We start from the raw sequence: 23,224 nt of genomic DNA, 5'->3' as shown, positions 1-23,224 counted from the left end.
CGCAGATAGTTAGAATGCATTGCCGTGTAGGACATTAGCAATTTTTGATATGGCCTCTCTTCTAACACTGTTTTCAAAAGGGCTATATAAACCCAGTTTCCCCAATAGCCTTTTTTTTTTTTTTTTTTGACAGGCAGAGTGGACAGTGAGAGAGAGAGACAGAGAGAAAGGTCTTCCTTTGCCATTGGTTCACCCTCCAATGGCCGCTGCGGCCAGTGCACTGCGCCGATCCGAAGCCAGGAGCCAGGTGCTTCTCCTGGTCTCCCATGTGGGTACAGGGCCCAAGGACTTGGGCCATCCTCCACTGCCCTCCCTGGCCACAGCAGAGAGCTGGCCTGGAAGAGGGGCAACCGGGACAGAATCTGGTGCCCCGACCGGGACTAGAACCCGGTGTGCCGGTGCCACAAGGTGGAGGATTAGCCTAGTGAGCTGTGGTGCCAGCCCCCAATAGCCTTTGATCAGCTTTCTTATCTTACACATGTTCTCATTAACTGAGGTGAATGTGTTGTGCTACACAGGCAGTCACTGTTTATAAAAACAACTAGTCCACACACACACACACACACACACACACACACTTTGAAAGGCAGAGGGATACAGACATAGATCTTCCATATACTGGCTCACTCCCCCAGTTTCCCTCAACAGCTATGGCTGGGCCAGGCCGGAGCGAGAAACCGGAGAGGTTGTGTGGGGCAGGGACCCAGGTACTTGAGCCATCATCTGCTGCCTTCCCAGGGTGTGCATTGGCAGGAAGCTGGAATTTGGACCAGGTCCTCCAATACATGCATCCCATCAACCTCTTATGCTAACACCTGGCCTGGGAGTCAGAGTGTTAACCCATGAGTGTTACCAATGGCAAGTTCGACAAGAGCAAGGATTTTTTTTTTGCAAGGTTGTAGAGAGGCACATGACTTCGTAGACTGATTCTGGTTCTTATCAACTCGAACAGGTTCTTTGGAAGGCAGGTCAGCCGTTGTTAACTCTGAAACAATTCCCTCGTGTGGGATCCAGTCCTAGTTTCCCCATATGCGCTCGGAGAAACGGACACGGACATCCATTTGCAGGAGTGGAAAATTGGAAATAAATGTTCCTCCAGAGGAGGAGAAGTGCATTTGTGATGCACAAACACTCCTCAGCCACAGGCCAGAAGCAGTCGTGGAAGCGTGGGTACATCTCAGACACAAGCTGTGTCGGTGGAAGTGGCTGATGGGGATGGCGTGTAAGAGGTGACACGCACACGTCAAAACAGTACATTTGAGGGTGGGCATTGTGCAGTCATTAAGAAGCCACTTAGGGCGCCGGCGCTGTGGATCGTGGGTAAAGTCACAACCCATAGCAGCCGGCATCCCATAGGGCCTCCTGCTTCCAATCCAGCTTCCTGCTAATGCACCTGGGAAAGCAGCAGAGGACGGCCAAGTACTTGGGCCCCCGCACCCATGTGGGAGACCCAGAAGAAGCTCCTGGCTCCAGGCATCAGCCTGGCTCAGTCTATTTGGGGCATGAACCAGTGAATGAAAGATTCTCTCTCTCTCTCGTCCTCTCCTCTCTCCCTCTCCTCCCGCCCCACACCTCTGCCTCTCTGGAACTCTTCATTTCAAATAAATAAACAAAGAAATCTTCACAAAAAGCTGCTTGGGATGCCTGCAGCCCATATAGGAGTGTCTGGGTTTGAGTCCTGGCCCCACTTCTGATTCTAGCTTCCTGATGATGTGCACTGGGGAAGGCAGCAGAGGATGGCTCAAGTCCTGGGATCCCTGCCACGCACGTGGGAGCCCCGGCTTCTGTCCCAGGCTCCTGGCTTCAGCCTGGCCCACCCCTGGCTCTTGCAAGCATTTGGGGAGTGACCTGCAAGAGAAGATATCTGTCTGTCTCTGTCTCTGTCTCTCTGCCGTTCAAAAAAAAAAAAAAAAAAGGTATCCTTGGAAAGATGCCTAGGGAACCCACAAGGTACTTCTGGGGTGGTGAGTTGGTCAGTGAGAAGGGGTGTGAAGAGGCACTTAGTGTTTACCTGTGATCTGTGATGTCCTTAATCCGTTTTGGAGTTAAGTGAGAGCGTCTTTACTTGCGTGATGTGTTTCGGTGCTCTGAGCATTCTGGCCGTGCTTGGCGCACTGATGGGAACAAGGACTCTGAATTTTCTCTTTGATTCACCTATTTCCTGCTGCTAACAGATCTGCCCGGCCACAGACAGCGCCAACCCTATCAACCCAAACTGCTCGCCTGAACTTTTCGGGCCCTGGTTTGCCTCTCGTTGCATTGCAAATTTAACAGTAGAATAAAAGCCAATCTCATGACTGCGGGGAGGACAAATAAAACGGGGCACGATGGGACAGTAAATGAGCTGTGAACACCTCCAAGGACCCGTGTTACATAAATGTTGGGCGCAGAAGCCCAGGAGCGAGTGGTTTCGGGTGGTAAGTCAAGCTGATGAGCTGGTCCCAGGCCAGGGCCTGCATAATAGAATGGGACAGCGGAGAACAAAGCCGTCTCTGGGTCACCTGTCTGTCTTCCAGGCCCAGGGTAGAATTACACAGGTGTGTGCCAGGATGAGGCCTGGTGGCAGCTGAGAGCTCTGGAAACCAGATCCTTGATTAACCCGAGTAAATAGTGGGAGTTCAGGAAATTCAAGGGCTTTACCTTGAAGGGGGGATGTCTGGGTGCCCTGTTTGCTTTTCAACTGCGGTTGTTTTGTTTGGGTTTCGATCTGTCTCCTTTGCAAAGCCCTCTCCTGGCTCAGAGTTGAAAGAAAGCACCAGCGTAGTTATTCCTCCTGGTAGCTGTCCGCCACCCACCCTCTCTGGACATCCCGTCACACAATCGGGAGCCCGGAGCTGCTGGATTCTGAAAATTAAAATGCAAAACAGCCCACGGCCCAGAGCCAGGAGGTGGGGAGTGGCCCTGGCGCCCCAGGGGCCACTGTCTGTGACCTGGCCATCCGCCCACCCCACGCTGCTTCCCCTAGTGTCCTGGCAAAGCTGCAGCTAAAGGTGGTCTGGTCGCATCAGCACCCGTGCTTGTCCAGAGCATGATGGCCGTATTGTTGTCCAGGACACCGCCAGGTCCTCCGGCGAGTGTCCTGCCAACCGTGGCTCTGGTCTGTTCTTCAAAGCAAGGGCAGGGACCTCCCGCTTGTCCACCTAGCTGGACCTCACAGCAGCCCCAGGAGATGGGGAGAGGAAGGCGATGGCTCCCGGATGGGGAAGGAGAGGAGGGAGGCTCCGGTGGGGTCTGGGCTGTCCTGAGCCATGGGCTGGCCCCGAACAGAGGGCCTCCAAGGCCGTGCTTGATCCGGGCCCAGCCGATGCCCCAGTGTCACCTGACACGGTCCCAGCGCACTGGCCACCCTTCACTGCTCAAGTACCACGCGTCTCCCACCCCGCGCTGCTCCTGCCCACCCGCCACCCCTGCTTCCCGGCCCGCCCTTCAGCCCAGCGCTCCTCAAGCCCTAATGAGCCTGTGACTCCTCTGGGGTCTCGTTAAGAAGCAGATTCTGGGGGACCAGTGCTGTGGTGCAGTGGGTTAAGCCCCCACCTATAGTGCCAGCATCCATGTTGGGCACTGGTTCGAGTCCTGGCTGCTCCACTTCCAATCCAGCTCCCAGCTAATGCCCTGGGAAAGCAGCAGCAGATGACTCAAGAGCTTGGGCCCCTGCACCCACGTGGGAGGCCCAGAAGAAGCTCCTGGCTCCTGGCTTCAGATCGGCCCAGCTCTGGCTATTGTGACCATTTGCAAAGTGAATCAGTGGATGGAAGTCCTGTCTCTCTCTCTCTGGCCCATCCCACCCCGTAACTCTGCCTTTCAAATATTTAAATAAATCTTTAAAAAAAAATGGAAAATGCAGATGTTGAATCGACAGCTCTGGGCAGGGCCTGAGACTGCATTTTGAGCACCACCCAGGCCCCGATGTCCAGCTGCAGCCCTGCTGAGTAGCAAAGCCGACACTTCAACCTCAACACCCGTCTTGGTTCAGAATTGTAATGAAGCAGTCACCACACCCTCCCAGCTGTAGTGTGACCCCCCAAGGACGGGGACTACCGCTCTTACCGCCTCCGTATTCGCGTTCTCAATACCATGCACAGGGCCTGGGGCACGCTAAGTGCTCACTAAATACCGCCTGGATGAATGAGTGAATGAGTGACAAGAGTGAGACTCAGTGAGCCACAGAGCCGTAAGCTGTGTCGTCCCTCGTACCCAATAGTGGGGCATTTGGGGACATTTCACAGTGCATCATCAAATCCAGATTTTACTGGTAACCTGAATGCCAGACACTGAGTCATCTTAAAAGGAGACAGATCAAGAATGGGATTAGACATTGAGCTTTCTTACATACTTTCTAGGCTTTCCAACTTTGATGCCACGAGGAAGAGGGCTGTCACATAACCCTTAGTCACGTACGCACTGTCTCTGTAGGTTCTCTCCCGCACCGGCGGTCTGATCACGCCTCTCCCGCCGCGGCAGGGGCTGAATGAGTTCTGTGGCCACGGTGCCTCCCTCGCGCTCACACTGGCTCCCTCCTTCACCCACAGATAATCGCCAGGACTCAAGGCGAATGCGCAGTGAGTCTGTTTCCATCCGTGATTCCTTCTCAGCCTTGCCCCGCTCCAGGAATTCCAAGCCCGCTCCCGGCTGCTTTCGGCAGCCCCCAGCCACGCTGGCTTGGTTTCGGGCGTCCCCTTTCCTGAGGGTGGACTTTCCTGACTTCAGGCCTGAGCACCAGACTCCATGCACCCTTGGCTGCTTGTGAAGTGTTTGCATCAGTTGTAGTCACCATCTGTGGCATGCGGGGCCTCCTAGAATCAATGACAACTCAAGGCCTGCTAAGACCATCAGCATGAGCCAGGGTGCCAACACATCCAAGGGCTGGAAGGGCTGCTGGAGGTGTATGCTTTTCATAGACTGGAACCCCAGGAAGTGCTCTAGAAATAAATGTACAATAAATAACCACCCAGGAGAGTCTTCAGCAAACAGCCACCGAGGGACGGAACTTCCGGTGTGAATCTTCCCGTATCCACTCTGTTTTCCCTGATGGTGCAGATGCGAGGATGTAGTGCCTGCTTTAACCTGGTATCTTGGTTTGAAGCTGAAGTTTTCCGCACTTGGTAGCTCACTGAAACAGTCACTCAGCCTCCAGGTGGCCACGGGCAGAGCGCTATGGTCCCCCGGAACTGAAGGGCTGGTCCTGGGTGTGGTGGTGGGACCTGTGTGGGGCGGGTTCCTAAGCCAGGTGTTGCCCTGGGGAGGAGCCGTGAGGCCCCGGCCGCTCCGGCTTCCTGCCTCTCACAGGTGCCCCTGCTGTCCCCGCAGGGTCCTTGACCGTGCCCTTGAACCCCCAGAAGTGTGAGCCACATAATCTTTTTTTTCTTTTTAAGTGTAATCCTCTTGCCTCATAGACTTTGTTATAGTAACAGGAAATGGATGAACACACAGAGCTGGGGAGATTGTTGGAGGAACAAACAAGAAAGCTGGAAGTTGAAATCTGGAATATTTAGGAATCAACACTGAGAGAGAGGGAGCAGTGCGTGCCCATAATATTCGCCCTCAGACCATCGATTGCACTGTAAACAGTGGGTCTCTGCTCAGATGAAGTCAGAGACTGGTGTCACTATGGGGATTCTGCATTTCCTTGTAGTCACAGTAGAAATGAAAGGCCCATGTCTAAGCTTCCTTCTTACTAGTTTTGAGCTAACCCAGGTCCTCATGCTTGAGCCAGGATAATGGCCCCAAACAAGTAATACAACTTTCAAAGTTTAATCCGCACAGATGGATTGATCGATGTAGATCGAGGCATAGATACGCACACAGACCTATGGGTGTAGCTATGTCGTGTCTGATTCCACTAAAGATTAACGATGACTTACCAAAATGCACGCTCTATAAAAATGCAGATGTTAACACCTAGGGAAATGTGGCAGGCAGGAAGAGTAGAAGAAAACTCGTCCAGATAATGAGACCACGGAAGCTGATTCACTTACTAACTGTGGATTGCAGATGGCTCCCTGCACAGCTTCCTGTCTCAGAGCCAGCGTCCAATACCTTAGCCTGGTCTGCAAGATGTCTACACGGCCTGCACCCGTCACTCCACCACTGGCTCCTCCTCCTCCTCCTGTCACTCTCCAGGCCTCAGACCACTCCTCAGTGATGCCCGGCAGGGCTCACGCTCGGGTTTTTGTGTTGCCGCTGTGCCCACCGCAGCTCCGCCCTCGGGCCTCCCACACGGCCGCTCCCCGGTCCCTGCTTAACTCCACCGCTTTGTCACGGAGGTGACCTTGCCTGCCCGCATGAACGTGTGCACGCTGGCCCATCACGCCGGCCCATCACGCCATCTCCTTCCTGTTGTCTCCGTCCATTTTCGGCTGCTAACCTGGGTCAACACTTTGTGAATAATGGAGATTTATTTGTCACAGTTCAGGAGACCGGGAAGTCCAAGTGCCACGGGCAAAGGCTTCCGCTGAGTGGAAGGCGTCCACCACAAGGGAGCAGGGGCAGCTCAGGTCTCTCTCCCTCTAAAGCCACTGATGCCCACACATGATGCTCTAGGGGACACATTCCAACATGTCTGGCACACATGGTACAGGTATGCTAAGACCTGTTCCCCCGCCTGGTGTGGAGGCCCTGTGAGAGCAGCAAGTGCCTAAGACTGCACTCTCGGGCCAGGCCACAGGGCAGGTGCTCTGCTTTGTCCATCCAGGCCAGAGCCATGCACTTCCTACAAATACCAATGGGGGGCGGGTGTCTGGCCCAGTCCTGGCTATTTGGGGAGTGAACCAGCAGATGAAAGACCTCTTTCAGTCTCTCTGTCTCTTTGCCTTGCAAATAGAAATGAAAGTAAATTATTTTTTCTAAAAAAGGGACATGTTTTATGCAAAAATTCTTGTCTGAATCCACACCACAACGTCTGAGGAGGATTCCAGCTCTCAGCGGCCAGCCGAGTTGGGGCAAGGGGAGTCCACAGTTGACACTTGCCTTAGGCTGCGAGTTGTCCTGACGCATGAACAATGGAACAACCAAGACCTCAGTGTTGTCTGCCCTGAAGTCGGTCCACAGGGATTTGGGCTTGTGAGAATTGCAAGCTAACACTTACTAATTGTCTGCACATAAAGACCACCAGACCGACTTCTGGTGGTCCCGGCATGGCCACTTTGTGTCACAATAGGCCTCCAAGTCACAGTGGAGGCTACAAAGGACCGACCATTCTGGCGTGAGAGCAATCTCTTACGCCCTTTCCGACAATAGCTAGAATGACAGCACTGTCAGTAAAGCTGCTCCTTGCATGAAAGATCATTCTTAGATGATTTGGAAAATTTAAGTACAAAGAGGATATTGGATAATAAAGAACTTTTATTCATTTTCTTAAGCTTAATAAAGGCATTTTGTAATGGCAATGTCTATTTTTTGGGGGGTTTCACACACTTAAGCACATAATAGATGAAAGGTTCTAAGCTGGCTTCCAACTGGCTCAGCAAAAAATCAATAAATAAATAGTAGGTAAGTAGTCATGTTGAAGTAAATACAGCAAAATGTAAATTGCTAAATCCAAGTGAAGGGTTTCAGGCTTTTATTACACTCTTTTATTTTTTTTTCAACTCTTCTCAATATTTGAAAACATTCACAAGGAAAATCTGGAGAGAGAATAAATATTATTAAAGATTTATTTACTTATCTGAAAGGTAGAGTTACAGAAAGAGAGAGTGAGAGAGAGAGAGAAAGAGAGTGAGAGAGAGAGGAGAGAGAGAGAGAGAGATTCCATCTGCTGGTTCATCCCCCAGATGGCAACAAGAGCCAGGGCTGGGCCTGGTCGAGGACAGGAGCCGGGAGCTCCATCCGGGTCTCCCACGTGGGTGCAGGGCCCAGCACTGGGCCATCCTCGCTGCTTTCCCAGCTGATTAGCAGGGAGCTGGATGGGGAGTAGAGCGCCCATGAAGGGATGCTAGCATGGCAGGTGCACCCCTGCCGCCACGTTCCCTGCCCCCACCCTGGGCGGACGATAGGCTCTTTGCTCTCTTCCCAAGCATCACTCTTGTTTCCTGGCCTCCTGTGGCTGTCCTTTGGGGGGTCTTAAGAACCTGAGTCTGAGGTGAGAATCTCTGGTTTATTTCTCTTTGTATTCCTGACACACAATTCCATTGTTCTTCAAGGTTAATGGGAGGGGGTCAGGGAAAATTTACATCAGGGTAGTGTTTGAAGACATCTTACTGCAAATCGAGAGGACTTGAGTCTTCCAGGTGATTCTCGGCCTGGAAGGAATAATCACACCCTGATTCCCTTCTGTGTGTCTAACGTCTCCTCCATCAGCAGGAGTTCTAAGACCCCTAGGAATGTCGAAAATCGTGAATAGTATGGAACCGGAATCTACCAGGTTTTGTTTCTTGTCTGTGTGCTTTTTTCTTATTTTTGCCACCTATGATAACATTTAATGAGTGAATCAGGCACTGAAAGAGATTAGCAGCAGTAACTTAAAAGAAATCTCTGTAGTGTAATCAATTCGCCAGCAGCACTATTCTGTCCCTCCGGAGACACTGTTCAGTAAAACAGGGGCACTGGGGCAGGCGTCGTGGTGCAGCGGGTGAAGCCGCCGCTTGGGGTGCCAGCTTCCCGTATTGGAGGGTCTGGGATTGAGTCCTGCCTCCGCTTTCTACCAGCTTCCTGCTAAGGCCAGAGGCAGCAGGCAACGGCAGCAGTGATGGCCCAAGTGCTTGGGTCCCTGCTATCCATGTAAGAGAGCTAGATGCTGGCCTGGCCCAGCCTTGGGGAGTGAACCAGTGAATGAAAGATCTCCCCCTCCCCCCACTCTCTTCCAAATAAAATAAAGAAATAAATAAGCACTGAGAAACCCACATGCACGGCTATACCACAGCAGTCAATCCGATGTCGTAGACTTTAGGTGGAGACTAAGGGGCAGGCAGTGTATACAGTGCGGATGCATAGGACAAAGGAGATTCACACCCCAGGTGGCATGGCGAGAGATTTAATCTCTCTACTAGAATGGCACAATGTCTAACCCCATGAGTTATTTCTGGAGCTTTCCATTGAACAGTTTTGGACCTGTGGATGGGTCACTTAAACTGTGGAAAGCCACACCTTAGATAAGGAGAGATTACTGTTTGCATTGTCACCCCCAGGTTTGCCCACTGCAGGGTTGGTCTTATTGGTGAAAGCTCATTTTGCCCTTCTCTGCTTCTCTCTGGTTGGCCTGAATATTTATTTCCAAGACCCAGAAACTTCGAAAAGTTGGGTGGAATGTGGAATTAAAAGATAAGTTTATTTTGGTACAAACATTTTTTGAAATCCATGCGTAAGAAGGACATTCAGGGGCTGGCGCTGTGGAGTAGCAGCAGGTAAAGCCGCCACCTACAGTGCCAGCATTCCATATGGGCATCGGTTCGAGACCCGGCTGCTCCACTTCCGACCCAGCTCTCTGCTATGGCCTGGGAAAGCAGTAGAAGATGGCCCAAGTCCTTGGGTCCCTGCACCCACGTGGGAAGATCTGGAGGAAGCTCCTGGCTTCTGGATTCGGATCAGTGAATTTTCGGCCGTTGTGGCCAACTGGGGAACAACAGCAGGTGGAAGACCTCTCTCTCTCTCTCTCTCTCTCTCTCTCTGCCTCTCCTTCTCTCTCTGTGCAACTCTGACTTTCAAATAAATAAATCTTTGGGGAGAAAAGGCCATTCAAAAACTTCATGAAAAAGAATATTATGAAATGATCACATGTAGACTTCAAAATGTTTTTGCAATAAAGTGAACCTGTCTTCCGATTCCATTTTTACACACGCATTTTGACATGCTCTCCTGTTCCTCACCAGTGGAGTCAGATAAAGAGCGTTTGGTGAACTGAAACAAGAAACAAGCTCAGGGGCATGGCACAAATGCCGATGCCTTGGTTCCAAAAGTGACTTTTATGGAATTAAGTATGTTTGTACCGGTTATTGTGATGAATTGCTCTTTTTTTAAAAAAAATTATTTACTTGAAAGGCAGAGTTACAGAGAGGGAGAGAGAGATTGATTTTCCATCCACTGATTCACTCCCCAAATGCCTGCAGCAGCCAGGGCTGGAACAGGCTGAAGCCAGGAGCCAGGAACTCCATCCAGGTCTCCCACGTGGGTGCAAGCCAAGGGCTTGGGCCACCTTCTACTGCCTTCCCAGGTGCATCAGCAGGGAGCCAGGTGGGAAGTGAAGCAGCCGGGACTTGAACCAGTGTCCGCCTGGGATGCGGGCAGTCCTACCTGCCATGCCACACCATGAGTCCCGTATAAGCATTTATTGAATTTGTTAGAATGCTCACATTGGACCTCAGAGGGGAGCACGTGTGTGTGTGTGTGTGTGCGTGTGTGTTCATGTGTGTATGTGTGTGTGAAGCTTATGACTGAGGGTCTTTTTTGCCACCACTACCCCCAACAAATGAGTGTGCCTATTCTAAACAACAGTGCTGGTTCTGACGGCCCACTTCGGGCTCAACGACGCTCCAGTTCAGAAGCTAAGCAACTGCAGACTCCTCGACAGGTTTTGCTTGCAGCTAACAACCTGTGATCAAGTTCAGCAGGCCGGCACCTCTGCGGGTTCTGATTATACTCCTAAACTCCGCTCCGAGTCCAGCCTCAGCAAAGCCCGGCCCCACAGTCAATTAGGCGGCTTTCTTGGTTGGCCAGTGCCCTGCATCTGAAAGGCAGACTCCGTGCGGTGCCCCCTCTGAGATGCGCTGGAAGATGGTCTGGCTCACAGACAAGCTGGCGGGAGAGCTGTTCTCCCCCAGGGCGGCTCTGCGGGCACGTTCTGGCACACAGCCGCGGCTCACGGGCTGCCCACATCTCTCACACCCGTCACCACACCCGCATCGCACCTAAGCCCTGTCTAGTCTGCAGAGTCTTTAGGTAATTCTATACTCAATGATGATAGCTCTGGGTGTTGCATTTTGCTGTTTTGAGACCCTTTTGGGCAAACAAGTTTTGACACGTGGTCAGTGTTTTTCAAATGGGGAAAAATGGAATCGGGGCATGTTCTCAAATGGATTGAGCCCAGAGCTTCGGGTCCCCATACTTAGGAGAAATGCCATTCTTTCCAGGACGCAAGTGCATGTACCCTGTGCGGTCCCAGGTGTGCCTCAGGATCCCAGGGGACTGCATCCAGCCGTCCTGTGGGCGCCAGAATCCTCGCATCCTCAGGTCCCTTCTATGGGGCTATTTTTAGCAGTTCATGGAAAAATGGAATTAAAAGATAAATTTTTTGGTGCCCCAAATTTTGAAACCTGTGCACATTTTTCCCCATAGTGCACATTTCCAAGGACTTTTCAAAGACTCCTTGTATTCATGGATTTCACTTTTTTTTTTTTTTACATCCTAAATGAATGTGTATCTTTTAATTCCATTTTCTACCAATTTTCTATAAGTGTCCTGGTAGAGACTCCACTGCTTGCACTGTCTTCCAGAAGGTTCCCTGCTTGCCTCTGCCTCAACAGCTGGACTTTTTCTCCAAGCTGTGAGAAGCAGGAAGGGTTTTCAAACCAAAGGCATGGGCCAGCACTGTGGCGGAGCAGGTAAGGCCACTGCCTGCAGTGCCGGCATCCCCTACGGGTGCCTTTTCAAGTCCTGGCTGCTCCACTTCTGATCCAGCTCTCTGCTATGGCCTGGGAGGACAGTGGAGGATGGCCCAAGTCCTTGGGCCCCTGCACCTGGATGGGAGACCAGGAGAAGCACCTGGCTCCTGGCTTCGGATCAGCGTAGCGCCGGCTGTGGCAGCCATTTGGGGGGTGAACCAATGGAAGGAAGACCTTTCTCTCTGTCTCTCCCTCGCACTGTCTATAACTCTGTCATTAAAAAAAAAAAAGTCATCCATCAATGTCTTCCTCTCTGGGTGCAGTCCCTCTCTGTCCTGTTTTCCGTTCTTTTGCTACTCACTCATTCATTCGACAGATTTTTATGACCAGGTGGCAAATCAGGGGAAAGCAGTGTCCAGGGGAGTGGAGAATCCTCTGTACTTTGGCTGCTTAATGAAACACCCGGAGCCAGGTGACCGGGGTTTAGCTTTGTTAGTCTGAGAGAGCAGAGACCGCTGGGCTTGTGGGGCCCGCAGGAGGGGAAGGAGGATATTCTAGAAGCTGATGATCTGCTGAATCCCATAGGTTCCCGTGTCACCTTTTATTTCTGCCACGGTTTTGTTTCCACGCAGGAGAAACTGGTGTCATGATGCAAGCAATAGCCACTGTGTGGCTGACGTCCTCAGCGTGCGGGCATTAGAACGCTGCTCACCACTGACCAGGCGCCTGTGGAACCCTGCCCCGTGCACCAGGCTGCCTGGACACGCCCAGACGCCAGCTCGCTGACTTCTGCTCCATTTTAACGGACCCTTTCTCCCCAGGGTGGTGGCCCCTGGGGGGCTGAGCTCACGGTCGGAGAAGTCCTCACTCGAGAGCTTCCTGGTCTATTGCGGACGACAGACTGGGCACAGCACACATCTCCAGCCCTCCCTATGAAATTCATTTACATGTTTATTGTCCTGGGTCTCAGTCAGTGCATAGACCGGGGAAACCATCAGGGAGATAACCTATGGGTACGCAGCGTTACCAACGGTCCTTTTATTCTTCTGATTAAAAGAATTATCGCCACGAGACACACTTCTGCAAGAGGACTTTCTGCCGAAACAGGCTACTGGGCTCAAGCATGAAGAGCATTGTATCTGGGAGGAAGGCGGCGATGGGAAAAGGCAACGGACTGGAGCTGCAGCCTGGGAGTGCCCTGCCTAACCCAAGAGGGAAGCAATCAGCTCACTCTTTCCTTTTCGCTTTACTGAGTACAGCTGCTCATCTTGCAGCATCAGGCCTGGCCACCTGCAGCAGCTGGGGTGCAGGGGGGGTGTGGGTGGGGGTGGGGGTCATTTGCATGGCCTGCCCGCCTGTCTGTCTGTCTGTCTGTATCTGCAGAGCCAGCCAGGGCCGGGAAGGAAGCCAGGCGCCCTCCTAGGAGAGCTATTTGGAACTAACCATGCCTTTGCTTCAAGGAAGAGGGCGGTCTGGAAATTGCCTTCTATTTTTCACCAGTGCCCTACTTCTCATCACTGTGTACGCGAAGCGACTGCTGGACCCGCTTGGGAGCCCGGCCCTGCCTTCCCGAGCAGCGTCTGAATGTGCACTGTATTCCAGGAGCTGTCTGGGGGTGGAGTCCCCGCTCTCAGTTCAGCCTGCCTGCTTCCAGGGAGTTGTTCCGTGGTGTTTAGGATCATACCTCCCCTTGCCAAGCCTGGCTCACAATTACGAATGTGAAGTCCAAGAATGCGCTTGGTGATGATTAAATCAAAGACCTCCACCTGGGCAGCCCGCGCCCCCACCTGCCCCCAAGCTGGCCTCTTCGCTCACCCAGGGGAGGGCTGTGCTGTAAAACTCCCTTTCTCTAGAACATGCATCTCCCCCCCCCCCCAGAATACCTCACAGCACGCATTATCCCCATTTACCAAATGCTGAAACTCGAGCATCCCAAAGAATAAGAACTTCCGGGCTTGGAGAGAGTGTATCTAATCGTTGAACCAGTAGGCAAGTAGAATGGCATGGATCCCGGATGGGTGGGATCTATGCATAAACTGTCCAGCCCTGAAAGACTGGACGACAAGTCGTAGCTTCAAAAAATAATAATACTCTCGCTAAGAGAGGTCAAGGCCAAGTCGCAATCTCTCTGCTGAGCCGTTCCCCACGTGGAAGCTGATCTCCAGGAGACGCAGAGTATACGGAGGCTGGGGAGGGTAGGGAGAGGCCGAGAGGGAGGTTGGTTGAGGAGACCACGATGCAGAGAGGAGGGCAAAGGTCTAGTGTCCAAGGCAGGGCGGGGCGACTGGAGTTTGCCCCAGGTTGTTATGCAGCTTAGAATAACCACAAGAGGCAGGCGCCCCGGCTCACTAGGCTAATCTTCCGCCTTGTGGTGCTGGCACACTGGGTTCTAGTCCCGGTCGGGGCGCCGGATTCTGTCCCGGTTGCCCCTCTTCCAGGTCAGCTCTCTGCTGTGGCCAGGGAGTGCAGTGGAGGATGGTCCAAGTGCTTGGGCCCTGCACCCCATGGGAGACCAGGAGAAGTACCTGGCTCTTGCCTTCGGATCAGCGTGGTGCGCCAGCCACGGCGGCCATTGGAGGGTGAACCAATGGCAAAAGGAAGACCTTTCTCTCTGTCTCTCTCTCTCACTGTCCACTCTGCCTGTCAAAAAAAAAAAAAAAAAAAAAAAAAAAAAAAAAAAAAAAAGAATAACCAAAGAAAGCAGCTGGAGGATTGGCGCTGTGGCGCAGCGGGTTAAGCACTGCCTATGGCTCCCAGCATCCTGTATCAGAGTGCCGGCTTGAGTCCAGGTTACTGGGCTTCCAGTCCAGCTCCCTGTTAATGCTCCTGGGAAAGAAGCAGACGAGGGCCCAAGTGCTGCCACACATGTGGGAGACCGGATGGAACTCTGGGCTCCTGGCTTTGGCCTGCACCAGCCCTGGCTGTTTTAGCCATTCCAGGAGTAAACCAGAGGCTGGAAGTCTCTCTCTCTCTCTCTCTCTCTCTCTCTCTCTCCCTTTCTCTCTCTCTCACTCTCTGCCTTTCAAATAAATAACCAAGTCTTTAAAAAGAAACTGAAAATAGAAGCAGATCCATTAGCACTCCGTGGCAGGCACTCCCCTGGAGCAATCCCAGGAACGCGGGTGGGAGACCAAGAGGAAGGACTCGGGTCCAGGCCTCCGTGGCTCCTGCTGGGCTAGTGAGAGGCCCCTGGCCTGGAGTCTGGGGTGCTGCCAGGCCTGGGCTGTGATTCTGACAGCGGTGACCCTGACCTGTGGCCACACCAAGGGACTGCAGCAGACATGGCAGCGAGCTTGTGGGGCAGTTAAACACCGCCACAGGATCTGGCCATCTCCCCAGGCTGGCCACCACCTCGGGTCTTCAAGGAGTCCCCCACGGTGTGGATTGGCCTCAGGAGGCCTCACGTACCCGACACCCGGTTTGCCCCAAGGAGTTTGGACTCTGTCCGCCAAGTCACTCTCAGGAGCTGGCAGCAGGTGCAGGCTTCCGAGGCTCACACTCAAACCATGGAGCAGCGCCAGGCAACAGCCCCGGCCAGAACCGGGCTGTGGCCTGGACAGCACAGCGGGAGGAGGCCTGTGGGCAGCCTGGGCTGGAGATGGAGTTGGACGTGCAGATGGAGGGGACGTGGCTCCAGCCCCTGAGGACTTGTGATTCTGCTACAGGAAGTCACGGGTTACAGCCAGTGGAAACGCAGCCGCCTCCCCTGCTGGAGGCATAAGGGCCGGATATGCAGATATGTTTCGTGTATGTGTGTGTTTTTCTGTTGTTGTCTACAGAACAGATAAACGCAGGGCCACAGTATTTCACTGGGCACTTCTTTCACTGCGACACAGTCTCCCAGTGGGTGCTCCTTGGAGCAGGGGGCCGCGGGGAGGCCCAGCTGGGGAAGTAGACCGGAGTACACCGTGAGCGTTCGCAGGCCACGATGGGCTTTGCTGATGAGGGTATCTGAGCTGACAGGAGCTTGTTAGCATTGCTGTGTTGGGTGTGTGTTATGTGTTGCATGCATATGGCTCTGTGTATGTATCGGGTGAGTGTGTGTGTGTTCTAGGTGTGTGTTGGGTACATGTATATTGTGCTATTGTGTGTGTGTGTGTTGGGAGGATGTGTGTTGTCTGTTGGATGCCTGTGTATCGTGCATGTGTTGTGTGCATGCTGAGTATGGGTTGGTTTGTGCATGGAGTGTGTGTGTTGTGTATTTGTGTGTTGGGTTGTGATGGGTGTGTAAGTGCGGGGTGTCTGTGACAAGAGCAGTCGTGTCCTGGAGGGTGATGGCCATGTGGGGGGAGGCACAGCTGGGGACAATGGCTGGCTGGGGCAGAGGGCGAGTGGCAGCTGTGGACTTGAGAGGGACAGGCGGAAACAGAAGAAAGGGACCACACGGGAAGACAGAGCAGGGGCGGATGTGAGGATCTGCACCAGCTGGGCGCAGGGAGAGGAACAGACAGCCCGGGAGGTTTGCTCCCCCCCGTGATGATTCTAGGGTACTTTGAAAACTTCATGGATAATTGAACCAAAAGATAAGTTTATTTTGGTGAAAATAATTGAAATCCATGCACATGGTGGGTATTCAGAAAGTTCATAGACAATGTGCATAATTTTAAAAACTGCATGGGGCCCGGCATTGTGTAGAACTGGTAAAACCACTGCCTGTAGCCCCAGCATCCCATGCGGGCGCTGGTTCATATGGTGGCTGCTCCATTTCCAATCCAGCTCCCAGCTAACGGCCTGGGGAAAAGCAGCAGAAATGACCCAAGTGTTTGGGAACCCACGCGGGAGACCTGGAAGAAGCTCCTGGCTCCTGGCTCCCCAGCCCCAGTCACTGCAGCCATCTGGGGAGTGAACCAGCTGATGGACGACTTCTCTCTTTCTTTCTGTCTCTCTCTTTCTCTGTAACTCTGACTTCCAAATAAGTAACTGAATCTTTTAAAAAATAATTTGAAAAGAACCATAAAACCATGCATGCATTTCAAAATGTGTTTGCACCAAAACACACTTGTCTGAATTCCGTTTCTCCACGATGGCTCCCCAGTGCGCTCACACCTGTGAACCAACGAGGCGCGCAGGGGAGATCAGGAAAAGCCGGTTTCCTGGCTGCGCTGGCATTTGCTCAAAGGAACGTGAAACTCAAGACTCTCATGGTGTTCATTTAATATCGAACAGAAACGCTGGCGAGGATGTGGTGGAAGACAGCGGAATGGGAGGAAGACACGCAGCCTCCGTGAGTGCGGTCCCTGCTGGAGAGAGTGTCTGGGGTCCCTGGGGTTGCAGGTTGGGGTCTTACTTGGCAAAGCCCTGTCTGGCACTGAGCAAGCAGGAGGTGGCACCTGCTCTCCCGGGGCCTGCGGGGGCGGAGGGGGGGTGAGCAGGGCCTCTTCCCCTGCCCCCGTTTTGTTCTCCAGCACAGGGTTCTGGAGAGAGCCTTTAGTGCCAGCTCTTCTCTCCTCCAGACCAGGAGACAGGTGAGTGGGCCTCGCAGCAAATCAGGACAAAGTCTCTGGACGCCTGCAGTGTCTCTCCCCGCCCCCCCGCTGGTTAAGAAACCCACTTCTGGTTACAGTTTTCTTTTTCCCACCACTGCGGGTGGTGTCCATGCAGCAGCGTGACGTTGCTTCCAGGAAAACACAAGGAGATGAAATCTGTAAGGATGTGCAGCGACACGCACGGCTGGCTGCCGACGGCCTGCGTGCAATGGAGCGCGGGCTCAGCTCATCCGAGGCTGCCTGCCCTTCGTCAGAGCTGGGAGCTGAGCGTGTGCACCGGTACTCGGGTCAGCCACCGGGGTCCTAACTGAAATTCCCACCTGCTTTTAAAACCCCGGTCCCATACATTCATTGCTTTTATACAAGCGGGTGAGTGTGTGAGTGTATGTGTGTGACTGTGTGAGTGTGTGTCTGTGTGTGTGTGTGTGTGTGTTGTGTCACATAGCCCTCATTCATCCCCAGGGCTGCATTGTTCTGACTTTCCCACAGCTGTGGACCCCAGCAGCCCGCACTGCCAAGCCTGCTGCCGTCTGCAGGATCCAGATAAGGTCCCCAAGTGGCATCCTCCAGGGGCACTTGTGTTGGTCACCAGGCTACCACGCCATTCCTCTGCCCCTAGCAACGGGACAGAGAGCACTGGTGCCCAGCCCCCACTGCCTCCATCATTTACAAATTGGCACAGACGGCAATATCGCCAAATCTGACAAATCGCGCTGACTCATGTTCTAATTAGTCCTGTAAATGACTGTTCTGTTCTTAGCTTCGAATCCTGCGTGTCCAAACCAGCCTGAAGTCGCTCTGGGTGCCCATGTTTGGAGGTAAGCGATGATGACGGTCTCCTTGCTAGAAAAATGCATTACCAAAGCACCAGGGCAAGTGGCTCGCTCTGCCTCTCTGCAGGGTCCGCTCAGCGGGACAAAGTGTCTGCCCTTGGGCCGCTGGGCTCCCTCCAATGGCCTCTGACTCTAGACCGATCTGTCAGAGCCAACCCCGGATGAAGCTTCGCTCTTCCTTCTGGACTGTCTCAGAGCCCAGGGCACGTCTGTGCCACAGACCTGCCCAGCACCCCTCTTTGCTTAATGCCAGGGCTGCCTCCCAGCTGCCTGTGGTGAGCGTCTGAAACTCACCCGCCAGGGCACCAGGACTGCGCTGCCCTCAAAGGTGACAGAGCTGGAGGTGAGGCCAGCGTGTTCCCAGCCCGTGCTCCCCCTGCAGTCATTATGCCCTCTTCTGCCGGCTGCTGCCTGAGACCACCAACAGCAACGGGGCTTTGCCACCAAACGCAGTCCCGCCTGCATGAGGACATGTGCATCACAGACGACCATGTTTAAGTCAGGACTACAACAGACCCGAAAAATTCCTAGTGACGTCGCAGCCACTGGAGTGTCCCAGGGCAACACATTACTCACGTGTTTGCATGACGCTGGTGTAAACGCGCCTGCTGCATCGCCAGCCATATAAAACCACAGCACCTGCAATTATGAGTGGCACATAATGCTTGGTGACGGTGACGAGCACCGATGTCACTGGTTTATGCATTTACTACACTTTGATCATTGTGTTTGGAAAGCGCTCCCTCCATCTTGCTGGATCACCAGTCCCGGGAGGCCACGTGCAGGGACTGACCACGGATGTGTGCGTGCGCTCTGTGATGGCCACACAGTGACACGTGGCTCAGGGCACACCCCCTCATTCAGCAGCACGTAACCGTAGCTGTCACTCTGGGCACAGGCCCCAAAGGGTCTGGTGGCCATTTGTGGAGGGAGGAGAGGACCCCGCCCTCTCCCTGTGCAGGGTCCCTCTTTAAGATGTTGGCTTCCGGAGGGCTCACGGGGTGCTGGGGAGGGCTGGCTCGGGACTCATCTGCTTGGGGTGTGAGGCAGGTGGGGTGGAGGGGAACTGAGACCAAGGCTTAGGTGGGGGACCACCAGGAAGCATTCTGCAGCAAGTGAGAGCGCCCCCTCCGGCCCCGCGTCGGTATCACACGCAGGGTAGGATGCACCGTTCCACCGCGTTGCACGTGCAGGTTGGTGCCAGTCAGCTCCTTCGCTCTGCCCATTGCCTTTCCTACCTGCAGCCACAGACCCTCCACCTTGCAAAACTGAAACTCTGAACCCAAACTCCAGACACGACTCCCCCGCGCCCCTCCCCAGCCCCTGGCAACCACCACTCCACTTTCCCTCTGTGATTTGCTCCGCCGAGGGACCTCTCTGGAATACTGCTTGTCCTTGTCTCACCTGCTTATTTTACCCAGCAAAATGTCCTTAGGGTTCCCCCTTCTGACACATGTGGCCAGCGAACCTCAGATTTCTTTCTGTTGGAAGGCAGAGTGGTCCATTGTATGGATGCGTCACACTTTGTGTATCCACTTATTCGCTACATTTTAACTACTGTGAATAACCCTGCCATTCATGCAAACATCTGGCCTGGAGTGGCACTTGTTTCTCTGGTTGTTTAGCTGTACCTCCTGCTCTTCAAACCTATTCACCTGTCTGCAAAGCTGTATCCCAAGGAGCCCACTCTTCAATGTCCCCACAGTCAAGCACAGATTTAAAAACAAAGCCCTTTCCTGGAGGGCCTCTCCCAGGCCTGTCCCGGTACTCTGTAGACATGATGAAGAAGCATTTGCACATCTCTAGATTGCTCCCAGGGGCAGCCCGGGGCAGCACCAAGGCCCTGATACCCGGTCTTGGCTGTAAACCATTTCCTGAGCTGTGTGTGAGATGAGCACCCTCATCCTCCGGGACTCAGCGGCTTGGCACTACTGGGAGCTTTCCAGAAACAAGGCTGTGTAGGGGAAAGGTGGGGTCCTGTTTAGCAAGGACTTACCTGAAAGGCAAGGAGAGAGATAGAGAGAGAGAGAGAGAGAGAGATAGAGATAGAGATAGAGAAAGGGAGGGAGAGAGAGAGGGAGAGAGAGGGGGAGGGAGAGAGGGAGAGAGTCTTCCATCTGCTGGTTCGCTCCCCAGTGGCTACAGTGGACCAGCACTGGTCCAGGCCAAAGTCAGGAGCTCAGAGCTCTACCCAGGTCCTCCCCCTGTGCTTTCCCAGGCACATCAGCAGGGAGCTGGATGGGAAGTGGAGCAGCTGGGACTTAGCGGAGATCATGTGGGATGTGGGTGTTGCAAGTAGCAGCTTAGCTCTCTGCCCAAGGTGGGTAATGTCACTAAGTTCCAGCCGGTGTGCCCAGATAACACGGCAGAGGCCTTCCAGGGGAGTGTACGTGTTGGGAAGCCCTCTTGGGTGCCAGGTACACCTGGGCCTGACCAGAAGTAGAGGCCCCTCTAACCTCACTAACCCTGCCATGGGACATGGCAGGGTATTGTGGCAGGAAGCGACAGGTGCCTGTGCGCCCAGGTCGTCAGGAGCAGCTCCAGTATGTGCCTCTGTCCCAGCATGGATGATCCAGTCTACAGCTGGGTCACCTTTCAACCAAGGGATCCCCTGCCATTCAACTCCAGGGAGGGACTGACTTCCCCCAGAGAGCCTCCAAGCCACTCTCTTCTCTAGATTTGGAAGAAGCCAAGTGAGTTTCCCAAGACCGCCCAAGAAGTTCTCATCTCTGGCTAATCAGAGACTTCAGCTGTCCATTAGACAGGTGAAAGTCTGAAAACAGCTCCCCCAAGTGACATGGGTTACGCTTGTGGACACAACTTCATAGTCGAACAAGCTTACTCAGAGGCTTCCTCCTCTGACTGGGGTCCAGGGAGTGTCTGAGCTGCAGGGAAGAGAGAGAGAGAGAGAGAGAGAGAGAGAGAGAGAGAGAATCTTTCATCTGCCGGTTCACTCCCCATAAGGCCACAATGGCCAAGGCAGGGTCAAGCCAAAGGCAGGAGCCAGAACTCCACCCAGGTCTCCCGCAGGAGTGGCAGGACTGTGTACGAGGAAGGAGCTGGGCCTGCGTGGAGCTGCCACCATCTGCAGCTGGGCGGGTGGCCCATGCCTCCCCTTGCACCCTTGCACAGCTGCTTTCGGGGCACAGGATATAGATTTCAGGGCCGAGGGAAGGAGCAAGGATTCCTGATTCCGACCCCATCCAAGCTTCCCAGGAATCCACTCGGGTTCCACACAGGAACAGGTTGCTTCTACTGCCGTGGCGCACTGCTGCCCACAGCTCCCAGTGCCACGCTCAGAATTTGAACATAAGTAGCAGTCTGTTTGGTGCTACTTTTTTAAATTTTTTTTTTGTACTATGTTTTACCCCCGGGGGAAGCCTCGCCTTGGTGGTCCATCCCTGCCCCCAGCAGATTGACGGCCGCCTCTTGTGCTGTGACGCCTGCCTCCACCTCCAGAACTCTCAAAAGCTGCATATGGTGTCCAGCATCGTTCTGCTGGCTGTTTGTGCAAGTGCGTTCCGTGACGAAAGTCAGGCTTAGGCTTTCCCATCGCGTGATTCGTCCTGGCTCCACAACCTTCTGTTCTCCCCGAGTGGCTGACATCTGAGTGTTGCTATGCTCGCCAGGAGCTAAATCAAAGCCCTTGGTTCTCCGTGTGTGGCTGGGCCTGGCTCCCGGGACTCCGGCCCTCTGCGGGCAGGCAGTGAAGGCCACACAGGAACTGGCTCAGGAGCTCGTCATCAGCAGGTGGCCACTTCTGCTTCTGATGGAAGTCCCTTCGGGTGGCTTCCCCAGGACTGCGGGTGCAGCCGGTGCCCTGCCAAGCTGTAAAAAAAGAAATGGGCATTTCTCTTGCAATAGCTGCTGCCTGCTATGTTGGTCTTTCTGATAGGCGGTGTTTTAGTTATTGTTTTAAAGTGACCATTTCTATAGATTCTCAATTCCAGCCACATGATAGAACCACCCGGGAGTTTTTAAGATTCCCAGCGCCTGGGCTCTAGCCTGCGCCCCAAACATTCACTATCCTGAACGTCAGTTTTTCCAAGAGTCCCCTCCCCCCACAGTGGTTCCCGTGAGCAGTCAGGCCCGCGAGACAGCTCTGAGACAGCGCTTCTCCAAACTTCACTGTGCGGTCACTCAGATCGTCTGGGGATCTCACCAACATCTGGTTCAGGAGACCTGGGAGCACTTGGTCTGCATCTCGGGGGTGTTCTACATTAGGAGCAAGGGCTCCCTGCTCCCAGGTGCCCAGAGACCAACACCGTGGCACCAGCTTCCGAGAAAAGAGACGCTGTGTCTGCAAGGCTGACCAGCGTGGAGACAGGAGGTAGGGCTCAGATCCGGTCCTTGACCTGGGGTTTGGAGCAGGCTGTGTGGGTGAGGGAGAGCCATCTGGGGTGTGGAGGGCTGAAGGGGCCAGTCTGACTGAGGGCTTTGTACCAGGTCTTTCGGGTCAAGGGACCCCTGCTTCTGAAAGGGTCCTTGGCATTCAGTTCCAGTCATTTTCTGGTCTCCTCAGTTCCACGGGGAAAAACACTGGCTATTTGAAGTTAAAGGCTCCCCCCTCCCCCGGGATTGGTGGAGTGGAACCAGTCAGAGCTGGTTCTGTGATTATACTTTCAAGGGGTGTTGGGTAGCAAGTGGTGGTGTGTAACTAACCCTGGTCTGGGGGCTGGCACTGTGGCATAGCAGGTAAAGCAGCCACTTGGCAAGGCTGGCATCCTATATGAGTTCCTGTTTGTCTCCCAGCTGCTCCACTTCTGATCCAGTTCCATGCTAATGGCCTGGGAAAGCAGTGGACGATGGCCCAAGTGTTTAGGTCCCTGCATTCTTGTGGGGGACCTGGAAGAAGCTCCTGGCTCCTGGCTTCAGACCGGCCCAGCCCTGGCCATTGTGGCCATCTGGGGAGTGAACCCTGGTGGATGGAAGATCTCTCTCTGCCTCTCCCTCTCTCTCTGTAGCTCAAAGTTAAAAAAAATTAAATAACTTTTAAATGATAATGAAATAAATAAATAAACCATTGTCCAGGCACAGCTCCCTGTCTTGGTCAGTAGAGCTTTACGGGGACACAGTCACACACTCCATTCCCGCCACAGCGGCGGGGCTGAGCAGCTGCAGCGGAGACCGGCCCCAGGCCTGAGTCGTCCCTCTCTGGCCCTTTACAGAACGCATTTGCCAGCCGTGATTCAGAGCACGCTGATGCACTACAGCCTCAAGGACCCGCGACAGGAGGCCACTTCATTAAGGGACAATGTCAGTCCAGGGGTCTTGCTGTCATCTGGAAGCAGCCAGCGGTCTGTGCCCGCGAGGGCAGCACTGTCCACTCCCCACATTCACCCCCATAGGGCAGCAACTGCTGTTGACCTTGACA

General features: G+C 53.7%; 1 long non-coding RNA gene across 2 annotated transcripts; it reads left to right on the top strand.

Moving 5' to 3' along the window:
* Window positions 1-16,422: 16,422 nt before the first annotated feature.
* LOC138849845 (uncharacterized) lies at window positions 16,423-23,005 on the top strand. Of its 2 annotated transcripts, none has more exons than XR_011389066.1 (3): window positions 16,423-17,835; window positions 18,152-22,180; window positions 22,603-23,005. It is a non-coding gene; the product is annotated as an uncharacterized lncRNA (long non-coding RNA). The 2 variants fall into 2 exon arrangements; XR_011389067.1 differs by having other exon boundaries at window positions 16,442-17,835; window positions 21,918-22,180.
* Window positions 23,006-23,224: the final 219 nt, after the last annotated feature.

The sequence above is a fragment of the Oryctolagus cuniculus genome, chromosome 5, assembly GCF_964237555.1.
Source record: "Oryctolagus cuniculus chromosome 5, mOryCun1.1, whole genome shotgun sequence".
Classification (NCBI taxonomy): Eukaryota; Metazoa; Chordata; class Mammalia; order Lagomorpha; family Leporidae; genus Oryctolagus; species Oryctolagus cuniculus.
Note: the sequence above shows the minus strand (reverse complement) of the source record. Positions and strands in the feature narration are given on the sequence as shown.